Source organism: Dromiciops gliroides, chromosome 2 (genome assembly GCF_019393635.1).
Source record: "Dromiciops gliroides isolate mDroGli1 chromosome 2, mDroGli1.pri, whole genome shotgun sequence".
Lineage (NCBI taxonomy): Eukaryota > Metazoa > Chordata > Mammalia > Microbiotheria > Microbiotheriidae > Dromiciops > Dromiciops gliroides.
The window spans coordinates 621051119-621063396 of NC_057862.1; positions in this window are offsets into that span (position 1 = coordinate 621051119).

Consider the following 12278-nt stretch of genomic DNA (forward strand, 5'->3'; position numbering starts at 1 on the left):
CTCTCTCTTGCCTCTAGTAAAAGGATAGGATTCTATTTCCACCACAATTAATTACTCAAATAATCAAAAAAACGAGTTATTAAGAATTTTTCCTATAACCTCTTCATAATGGACAAGCCCTTAATCAATAGGATTTTTGCCCTTTGGATGAAAGATGATACCACAGAAGAAACACCTGGTAATTGGTTGAAAAGATGAAGTTATATCTCTCAGGCTCTGTGTAAAAAGAGCAGTTGGTTCAGCAAGCCAGTCAAACCTTGGAAGACTCCAGTCTCTATCTTCTCCCCAACCATGTTGTAGGAGAGAGTGGGCCTAAAGGAGATAATACAACTAATTTGGACCAGAGAGGCACCTGCCTGGGATCAATATGGGGGAAAAAAAGACAGATGGATACAGAAAGATAGATAGCTGCTCAAGGGAGGAAGAAGCTTTGGGGAACATTACCTGTGAGGAAATGAGGTTGGGCTCCTCTCAGTCTGGAAGAGGTCTGCCTCTCTTCCCACCTTCCCCCCACTTCTCCCCACCTCCAGCAAAGAAAATCACATTATTCAGAGAAACCCTAGGCTGGTCACAATTAGATCTGCTCTGGAGCTGTGTCTATGTGGGGGAGGAGTTGAAGGGTTGTCCCTGTGTTGCCTCCCCCATTGGCTAAGGAATACTGTGTTCCAATTGGCTAGTTTTTGATGCTAGTTTTTGGTGGCTGGATTGCAATCTTTGAGTAATTGGGGAAGAAGGGGAGGGACCAGTTGCATTAAGAGATAAAAAGGCTTGCAAGCCTCCATTTTGTTGTCTGTTCTATTAGGGAATAGCCCAATCTCATGAGAATGACAATAAATAAGTCTTTGACAGATTGCCAATGCTGAGTATTGAAGTTCTATTTCTCACATTACCTATCTCAGAGCAAAGAGAATTCTTGCAATTGACTTTAAATAGACACTAATCCTTAGAACCCAGCAGAAAATCTCACCCAAAAGGAACTTCATGAAGACTCCACAAAAGGACAAAGGACTTCTAAGGCCAGGACTTGTGTGAGGGAAAAAACATCCCCATCTCAATAATTCTCAGGAACTCAACAGCAATGTGGCAAAGGTTCTTTATTTCCTTCTCATGAGGAGGCACCCTAGTGTGCAGCTAGTGGGTGCCCAGAAAAAGGGCTCACAGGCCCTGTTTTATACCCTAGTCCCTAATGCGAATGGACCCTCCCCTTTTTCATCACTGGTTCAATTACTCAAGGGTTACAATCTACCCACAAAAACTAGCTAATCAGATTCCCACCCCTCTTCCTTGTATGGGCATAACTCAGGAGTGGACCTTATACTTCCTTATGTGGACACAACTCTGGAGTGGACCTTATTGAGACCAGGGCTCCTTGAACCATGTGACCTTGCTAGCCTGAAGGGGAGGAGGGGATCTGAGACCTTTGTCCTACAAACAGGTCAGGAGGAGTATGACTGACTGTTATATCCATATTGAGAGGAGACAACTACTCATTTTCTTACAACTTGCATCATACCTACTTCAATACACATTCCTCATACATGTCTTCCTGACTACCTAAAGGAAGTTAACTCACCTAAACCCACCACCCTCAAGTCATGCCCATCAATGAACTTGAATGTTACTGTCCTTAGCAGAATGTCAATGTGCAGTGACCCACCTCTACCTGTGAGAGGATTAAAAACCCTTGGAGTGGGACGTTGCTCTCTGTTGTCACTCTCTTCTCTCTCCCACCCTGCCTCTGTCTCTCACTCTCCATTCTAGGTATGTAGAGCTTCTGAACTTTTGGAGCCATGTGCTCTCTCCCTTTACTAACATTTGATATGACTTAATAAATGCTTAAGGCCCAAAATCAATGCTAAAGCATCTAATTTATAAATAGCAATATATTAGAAACCCCTGCTAAATTTCCTTAAAACCTAGAAAAGAGACAGGCACCCCCTTCTAATTTCAAACGACACAGTAGATCACATTGACTGTGGGAGTAATATGATTCTGTTGAGGTGCATTTATTGGACTGAGCACCAGATGGCTCTGTATGCTCAAAATTGTATGATTGTATATTTCTAGGCCAGTTCTCCCAAGATTTGTCACATTTTTAATGTGCCATCATGATGGCAATTAGGGGTTAGTTGGGGGATAATTGTGTAGATTTGGAGTTTTAGGGTAGAAAGAAAAGAGTTGATTGAGCAGACTTAGCATCTAGTACAGATACTGGTCAAATGACCTTGGTGCTTTCCACCTGGACTCAACTTCAGAAGTTACCAATAATGTCTTCATTGGTAACCCTGCTGGCTTTTTCCAAATCTTTGTTCTTTTTTGACCTCTCTGTGATATTTAACAAAGTTGACTACCCTTTCCTGCTAGATATTTATTCCTTTCTGGGTTTTTATGACTAATCTTTCTTCATTCTCCCCCTATTTCTGGTCTTCAAGGCTTGCAGTCTCATCATTATCTTAGACTCTTCACTCCCTTTCACTCCACATATCCAATTAATTGCCATCTCTTGTCATTTCTACCTCCATAACATCTGGGTTTTTGAGGCTGAAGGTAAAATGAAAAGGCCAACTCCACCTGTATTTTTTACATATTTATATCCATTTTATTTTGTCTCTGTAGAACACATGCTCCTTGAGGGCAGGGAATTTCCTTTTTGCCTCCATATTTCTAGGATGTAATAAAATGGTTGGCACACATTAAATTCAAGCTGATTAACTGACCCTGTGCTATCAATAGTGAAGAACAAGATGTAAGGGGTGACATCATAAACAAATTAGAGAAACAAGGGGAAAAACATCTTTCAGATCTAAGAATAGGAAATGAGTTTATAACCAAACAATGGACAGAGAAGATCACAGAACAAAAAGTCGATGGACTCAGGATGCAGATTAAGACATATATTTTTCTGGACACAACCAATGCGGGGATAAAGGCGAGAGAAAATTGATTTTTGTTAATTGAAAATTTTGAAATTTAATTTAAAAAAAGAGTGAACAAGGAGAATTGTGGAATTGAAATAGTTGAATAGTGGCTCTCAAGTAACAATTACATTCTTCTTCTTTTGGGGGGGGGGCAGGGCAATGAGGGTAAAGTGACTTGCCCAGGGTCACACAGCTAGTGTCAAGTGTCTGAGGTTGGATTTAAGCTCAGGTCCTCCTGAATCCAGGGCCAGTGCTTTATGCACCACGCTACCTTCTATTCATTTTATGAAGGACGTTTATAACTTATACCTCCATAGCCTTTGAAGAGTTCTTTAAAGAAATCCTAGGGGTCTATGAGAAAGTGAACGCAGATCCCTGTGTATTCATAACTGGAAAACATCTTTGAAGTTTCTGGGAGTGATTGGGACCAACTCCAGTCTATTTATGGTATGGGCATGTTACTCCAGGAAGTGATCTGGAGCTCAATATTTAAACACCCTTAAAATCCATGTCTTCTTTGTGGATGATTAAAGAAAGATATCACGAAGGACAAATGAACCCTGCCACTCAAAGGTGGATTCAGCAAAGTTTGACTGGAGTCCTATGCCTGAAGAATGGATGGATCATGTGAGAAGGAACTTATTGTGACAGATGGTGTATTCTCAGAGCATAAATAGGATGTTGGATGTGTCCATAGAGTAGCTCAAGAGCGAGTGCACACACACACACACACACACACACACACACACTCACCTTCATGATTCCTAATAGTTGTGTGACCCTGGGCAAGTCACTTAGCCCTCATTGCCTCACAAAACAAAAAATAAAAAACAAATCTAATGTGCCTGTACTTGTTTCCCACCCCTCCCCCCACCCAAAATGGGGGGGGGGGCGGGGAACTAGCTAAGATTTACAGATAAATTCAGCAACAGTTTAGGCTTTTATGCATTTATTAAAGTATATTGAGGGTTAGCAAAGAGAGAGGGAAAGCCACCTTCACCTAGCTATCCAAGAGAGAACACTTTAAGTTCAGAAAGATAGGAAACCTGTCTACTCTGGCCTGCTTCTCCTGCCACCACAAGCTTGTTCTAGCCACCAAAGAGAGTGTTTCTCCTTCTGTTCAAGTGGAAGCTTCCTCCAGGACAGGAAGATGGGCGGTTCCCAAACATAGCTCCAAGTTAATTGGCTGATAGCATTCAAGTCCATTGATTGACATGTCTTGAAGGTGGTTCATGAATTGTGACGTGACTTCCGGATGCTGGGTTGACCTTAGAAAGGTCACCTCATGTCTTTCTTGGCAGGGGGTAGAGCCCTGATTCTCGCACTATAATATTCTTGATAGGAGACCAATCCCCATTTCCTCACATCTATTTAGTAATTCTCTCTCTCTCTCTCTCTCTCTCTCTCTCCCCCTCCCCTCCCCAATTAGAATGTATGCTCCTTGTGAGTAGGGATTTTTTCATTATCTGTATTTGTATGCCCAGGATCTAACACATAGTAGGTGCTTGTTGATTGATTGATTGATTGGTAATTATCTCACTCCAAGAATACTGGAGTAGTTGCTAGGGAATTTCTCCCCTGACCACTGGTAAGATCTGGCCTGTGAGATGCAGTACGTCCAGACCTCTTGAGTTTACAGGTTGCTGCTGCCTCGGGGTCCCCCCCCCCCAATAAGTCTACTTTGAGAATGATGTTTAATTACCTACTCTGGAAAGGAAACACAAATCAGAGAAGACAATAAAGGGCCAGAGGCAAACTTATCCAAGTGAACTTATGCTCCATGTGGGAACTGCAATGTGGTAAGGGGAAATATCACAGTCCATTCCCCCATATCCCTCATGAGAAGTCTAGAGACAGAACACACTATATGCCATATAAAAGCAAAGGAATGGAAATGGACATGGAAACTATCTTCTTAGAAGGTCTCCTGAGTCATTGACTCTTCTGGCACAGAAGCCAACAAGGAGATTGATTTGTCATTTCAGAGTACCTTTATCACAGAGCCAGCAGATGGATAGAAGCAGCCACAAGTTAGTCATCTCCACCATACTTGAATGCTTAATTGTCATGTCCCTGGAGTCTCTGGAAATTTCCAGGAGAGATCTGAGTGTATTGCTGTAGGTCAATTCACCTTCTGCTGCACACTGATACCCCTGAGTTATTAACAGAACCAGAGAAAGACTTCCAACATGCAGGGTCACATTCTTTTTTCCCCCCCAATTTTAAGAGAGGTTAAGTGACTTGCCCATGGTCATACAGCCATAGGGGGTATAGATAGATAGTGAGTATCTGAGGTTAGATCTAAACTCAGGTCTTCCTGACTCCAGGCACAGCACTTTATCCACAGTGCCACTAAGCCACCCCCATGGGTGCATTTTTAGTGAAGATTTGAGAATCTTTATCATTTAGTACCTTATGACTTTGGGCAAGTAGTAAAGCAAGGCCCTCTATTTCCTCATATATAAAATTTGTTGTTCTGATTGTTGTATCTGACTCTTCATGACCCCATTTTGGGTTTTCTTGGCAAAGATACTAGAGTTGTTTACCATTTCCTTCTCCAGCTCATTTTACAGATGAGGAATTTAGGCAAACAGGGTTAATTGACTTGCCCATGGTGACATAGCTAGGAAGTGTAAGAGGCCAGATTTAAACTCTGGTCTTCCTGAAGGAGGCAGAGCACCACACTTTATCCACTGTGCCACCTTGATGCTCCAATATGTGAAATGAGGGGGTATGAAATTGAAAATTGATTAGAATTCTATTTTTCTAAGATATAATCAAACTAGAAAAAAATGCAAAAGAAGGTGGCCTAGCAGTACCAGATCTCAAACTATATTATAAAGTGGTAATTATCAAAACAATCTGGTACTGGCTAAGAAATAGAGAGGTATATCAGTGGAATAGAATAGGTACAAATTTTGCTATTGTAAATGACTACAGTAATCTATTATATGACAAACCCAAAGATCTAAGCTTTTGGAATAAAAACTCATTATTTGACAAAAACTGCTGAGAAAACTGGAAACAGAATGGCAGAAACAAGGTATAAACCAACATGTCATACTGTATGCTAAAACAAGGTCAAAATGGATAGATGATTTACACATAAAGGGTGGTTCCATAAGCAAATTAAGAGAGCATGGAATAGTTTATCAGTCAGATTTATGGACAGAGGAAGAATTTTAGACCAAAGAAGATGTAGAGAGCAATACAAAATGTAAAATAGATAATTTTGATTATGTAAAATTAAAAAGCCTTTGCACAAACAAAACCAATGCAACCAAGATTGTAAGGAAAGCAGAACACTGGGAAAGAATTTTTGCAACAAGTATCTCTGATAAAGGCCTCATTTCTCAAATATATAGAGAACCAAGCCAAATTTATAAAGATACAAGTCATTCCCCAGTTGATAAATGGTCAAAGGATATGAACAGGCAATTTTCAGACAAAGAAATTAAAGGTACCTATAATCATATGAAAAAATGTTCTAAATCACTATTGATCAGAAAAATGCAAATTAAAACAACTCTAAAATATCACCTCATACCTTTCACAGTGGCAAATATAACAGAAAAGGAAAATATTGGATGTTGGAGGGGATATGGGAAAACTGGGATGCTAATCCCCTGCTGGTGGAGTTGTAAACGGATCTAACCATTCTGGAGAGCAATTTGGAACTATGACCAAAGAGTTATAGAATTGTGCATAACCTTTGATCCAGCAATACCACTGCTAGGTTTATATCCCAAAGACATCCAGAAAAAGAGAAAAAGACCTATTTGTACAAAAATAGCAACTCTTTTTGTGGTAACTAAGAATTGGAAATCAAAGGAATGCCCACCAATTGGGGAATGGCTAAACAAACTATCATACATCATTGTACTGGAATATTATTGCTCTATCAGAAATGACAAGCATGACAAATTTCAGAAAGGCCTGGAAACACTTGTATGAACTTATGTATAGTGAAGTGAGCAGAACCAAGAGAATGTTGTACACAGTGACAGCAATATTGTTTGAGGAAGAACTTAACTTGATGAATGACAACTATTCTTAGCAATACTATGATCCAAGACGATCCCAAAGGACTAATCATGAAGCATACTATCCACCTCCAAAGAAAGAACTGATATTGATTGAACGTAAACTGAAGTATGCTATTTCCACTTTCTTTCATTTTTTCTTTTATTCAAGTTTTCTTATACAAAATGACTAATATGGTAATGTTTTATATAATTATACATGTGTAACCTATATCTGATTGCTTACTGCCTTAGGGAGGGTGGAGGGGAGGGAGGGAGGGATAGAATTTGAAACTCAAAACTTTAAATAAAAATGTTTATTATCATTTTTTAAAAGATGTAATCAAGCTAGATTTAATATTCCCTTTCACAAAAATTTCCCCTAAGTAAACTTCACCTATCACCCACATTTGGGAGAAACTTGCCTAATGGACAAGCTTTTGTCACCTAATTACCTCTACCTTTGCAATTCCTAAGGCAGTTAGGTAGGGCAGTGGATAGAATGCAGCCCCTGGAGTCAGGAGGACTGAATTCATATCCAACCTTAGACACTTACTGGCTGTGTGACCCTGTGCAAATCACCTAATTATATTTGCCTCAGTTCCTCATCTGTAAAATGAGCTAGAAAAGGAATTGACAAACCACTCCAGTATTTTTGCAAAGAAAACCCCAGATGGGGTTACAGAGAGTTGGAAAAGACTGAAATGACTCAACTACAACAAAAAATTGTAACCCCACCCATCACCTACTTTCCAGAGAAACTTGATTAATCTAAAAGGTCAAATCTCATCAATTTAAACTAGTGTAGCAACTCTGTAGCCTGAATACTACTCCCATCACGTGGCATGTATGGGTGTTCAAGCAGGACCTTTCCTGTCAGGGCTTGCCCAGAGCCCTTGTCTGGGCTACTCTCTCATGTTTAGTGTTCACTTTCATGCAACTCTCACCTGTGGCTCCAAAAAGCTGTAGCAAGTACAATGGCCACACCCTGGTAAAACTGTCTTGGCAGATGGGCTAAAACAGATTTAGGGTAACTAACAGGCCACCATCTTGTTGGTGAAGGGGTTGTCCACCCCAAGCATCAGTAGAATGGGTGGATGAGAACCATTTGTTCCAACGGCCATGAAGGTAGCTGAAGCAGGTGTTGTGGAGCACTCAGAGTTTGGTCAGACATCAAACATGCCAAGGTCATCCACTAAATCCCAGGCCATCACCAGTCATCCTGACTTTTGTCTTGTCACCAGATTTCAATTATTCTGGGAGAGAGAAATAGGCTGAGAACTTTGTGCAATTTTACTTCACTTAAATTCAAATTGCACAAGAGTCAAGGAATCACCCAGTGATGTCATTGGTCGACTTACAAAATGAAGAATAAACAACAACTCCTATCACTTGAGAACCTTTGTCTTGAGACTTGAATCACATGTCTTGGCTGTGTCTAAGGGGGTTGCAGAAGGGGAAAGCCAAATGATGTATTTTCAATCTTGACTATGACATGGATAGCCAATCAGAAGAAGACACAAGTATGTTGCTTGAGAGTTTGCTATGTCATCTTGCTAATTGTTACAAAAGAACCTGTCTGTCCTCACTCAAGGTTTTTAGCCACTGAGAGAGGCCATTGACCCCATTGATTGGTAATTGTTAGCCTTGTGAATAAATGGATCATGCTCTGAACTTTGTCTCAGAATTTCTTTTGGGACAGGGAGAAGGGAATAAACATTTATATATAGCACTATGCTAAGCACTTTACAAGAATTCTTATTTGATCCTCACAAAAATTTTGGAGTGCAGGTGCTATTATTATCCCCATTTTACAGTTGATAAAATGGAGGTGGGTGGGATATGGTGGACTTGAGTCAGTTCAGACTCTGAGGCTGGGGTCTGGAAAACACCCAGCCCCCAGTCCCTGTTATTGTTAGACGATTCTGTCCATATTCCATCCCATTGCTAAAACACACCTCTTCCCCCCTTGTTCTGTGGCCAAGCAGGAGAGCTGTCACCTGTTAGCTCAGACCCACCCTGTTACTACCTCTCTTCTTGCATTCCTAAGCCCTAGCTCCTGGTACCAGCTCCTGGTACCCTCTCTCCCTTCTTCCCCGTTGCCCCCTCCTTACACGGGTGGAATAGTTTCACCCTTTCCCCCTCCTCTTCCCCCTAGCTCTGGAACCTAGCTGAGCATGCCTCCATACCCTGATCATGAGCTAATATGTGAATTTGGGTGAGACAGAATTGGATATTAGATTATGAGCTCACCCTGTGCACAAGGGAACTGCCCCCTCAAATTTCCATAAAAATCCAATTCATGAGTTCGTCAGCAAGCTCCTTGTCCCTTGCATGGAGTCACCCATTCTCATGAGAATGAAATAAATCTGTCTCTGCTTGACTTGGTGGTCTTCTCGAATTATTTGGGTAAACTGAGGCAATTGTCCCATGCAGAGGTAAACAGAAGTTAGTGACTTGCCTAGGATGACACAGCTCATAAGTGCCTGAGGCTGGATTTAAACTCAAGGATTCCTGCCTCCAGGCTTAATATTCCATCCTTCTGTCCCAAAGACTAGGTGATTTTAATTTTCTTCCAACTCTTAAATCTATGGTCACACTGTAACAATCTGGCAAGATTTGGAATAGTTGCCTTTTGAAGGAGAGGGGGAGGGGGAAATTGCTAAAGACCCTTAGAATAGTATTTCTTCCCATGGTATTTTTTTTCCAAAAAGTGAAATTTCTTTACTTGGAATTTTGGAACTCTAGACTGGATTACATCATTTATTTGATAAATATGACTCCCCCAACCCTGGCTTAATTACTTCATAAAAAAAAAAATCCTACCTTAGGGCTTCAATCCCTTGCTGATTGAAAATTCTAAAACACTTATCCAAGAAAATAATGGGTTCCATTGAGGCTTTCACTCCAGCACTGGAAGAACTTAAAAACCAAATAAGACTTAGAAAAGGAAAGTTTGGAATTTGGAAGGCAGTAGAAAGCAAAGACAGTGATTTTGCTCCCATATGCTCACATAGAAGTAATTAGGGTAAATGTGACCAAAAATAAAAACCTGGCTTCAACAAAGACACATTAATTAGAAAAGGTGGCAAAACTGCTAGTATAAGGAAGTATACGGAATAAGGAAGAGAAGTTATATTAGGTTTGGAAGAGGGGGTGGTAGTAGAGATTTCAGATAAAGTAGAAGTTTTAAAATCTCTATATAGAGAATTGGAAAAAGTGATCAGTGGCAACAGCTACCAAAAATAGGACTGGTTTCAAGAGACTGACTATAACCGTAGTAATGGCTGAAGCCTTTTCTTTTTCTCCAACAGCCCCCTCTGCTTATTTTAAGAATCCATCAGATATAATGCCTATCTGTGGAAATTACTGGAATAATGGTGAATTTATTCCACTCTCTTTCTCTTTTCTGTTATCTTGCTGCATGCAATGGCAACATTGCTGTTTCTTTGCTGTTTTAAATTTTGTTTAGTGGTTATTTTTATTTTTAATGATGAATTTCTAATTAAAGATCATTTTAATTATGTCCTAAATTGGTACTTTTGCCCTAAAGGGTGAGATAATGGAAGGGAAAGCTGTGGATAATTAATTACACTTGCTGGGAAGTCTCCCTTTTCAAAAGAATAGCCTGGGAGCTCAGAGCTTCATGAATTTTATTGTTGTTCAGTCCTTCAGTCATGTCCCACTCTTTGTGACCCCATGGACACTTCTGTCCATGGATCTTCTGCCAGGATCTTCTGTCTGCCATTATCTCTAGAAGTCTGTCCAAGTTCATGTTCATTGTTTCCATTGTTAACCTGTAAATTAAGGAAACAATAAATACAGGAGAAAATAAGGTCTTTAAGGGGGGCAGAGGAACTATATCTCATGCTATTGCAAAGCAAGAAGCTAGGAATACCCAAAGATGGGAACTGAGAACAGGGTTTTTATGGGGTAACAGAACAAAAGGGGAACTTAATGTAAACTAACCTTTAATAAAAGAAAGTATAGTACTGTTTCTGAGTTAAGTATAGACACTATTTAACTCTAAATAGAAACTACTTAATGTAGGTGGACCCTTTTACATAATAACACAAAGTCCTGGGAGTAAAGTGGGGAACCATAGAGAGAGGATAGTTTGCTTGGGGGAAGGTGGGGGAGGTCCATAGGTAGATCAAGAGTCAGGAATTTACAAAGATTTGGGGCTGCTAGATGGCCACGGGCCCTGGAGTCAGGAGTACCTGAGTTCAAATACGGCTGTGTGACCCTGGGCAAGTCACTTAACCCCAATTGCCTCACTAAAAAACAAAAAAACCAAACAAAGATTAGTTAGCCCCAGGCAATTCATTTGCCTGGGAAGGGAGAGTGGGTGGGGATGTCAGTTCTTAGTAAATTTGTAGTTATCACCATGAATTTTATTAATAATCTGTATTGAAAGCCTTTTGATTTTGCAGGAGAGAAACCACATGGACCTGAGACCCTTGCCCTAGATTAGAACCCTTATGAACTCATCAAATTATCTCCAAGCACAGAAGTCTCTTGGTACCAAGAGTCTGTGGGTTTTCTTTTTTTCTTGAGGCAACAGAAGGAACAGGGATTAGAGTCAGACACAACTAGAGAAAGTCACACCCTAAAACAATCCCTGAGGGTGGAGATAAGCCTGCTTTAAGGACGTCAATTCCACCCACTTCCCCAAAGGGAGATGAGAAAGTGTTCTTTACCCAAACTGCCCTCCATGACGACTTCTGCTAGGCATCACTATGATGCAGTAGTTTGTGGGGAAAACATAGGTAAAAATTACAAAGTTTGAGAAGTCTGGGAGGATCTGCACTATTGGCAGGACCACTCCACTGAGCATGGATCTAATCGTTCATATGGTTGTAATGGGGGCAAATGGGGTATGGGGTTGGGGTACGGGGTTAGGGCTCTTAGGAATTCCTCTTTAAAGAATTATGCCCTCTCTTGCACACAAAAGTAGTTAGAATAAGGTGGTAGTTTATTTAGGAGCAAGGGAAGGGAAGGGAAGGGTGGGGGGAGGGAAACCATGAAAGAAATCCTTGGACTTCTCATGGGGAGAGCAGGAGATTGGCAGGTACTTTTATAGGACTGATGGGGGGAGGGGTGACCATTTGACTGTGGAAAGTTCCTTTAGTGAGGGAGGACCATTCCCCACTGGTGGTAAACTGGGGGAATTGGGTGAGGGGTGGAGGACCATCCCCCACTGGTAGTGACTAGAGGAATTGGGTGAGGGGTGGCTATGGATCCCTCTTCAGGACACAAAGGCCGCAGCCACACCCAAATTTATCTCCCCAGGGTAAGGGAGACCAGAATGAAGGGTGGAAATCCGAAGCTAGCTCAG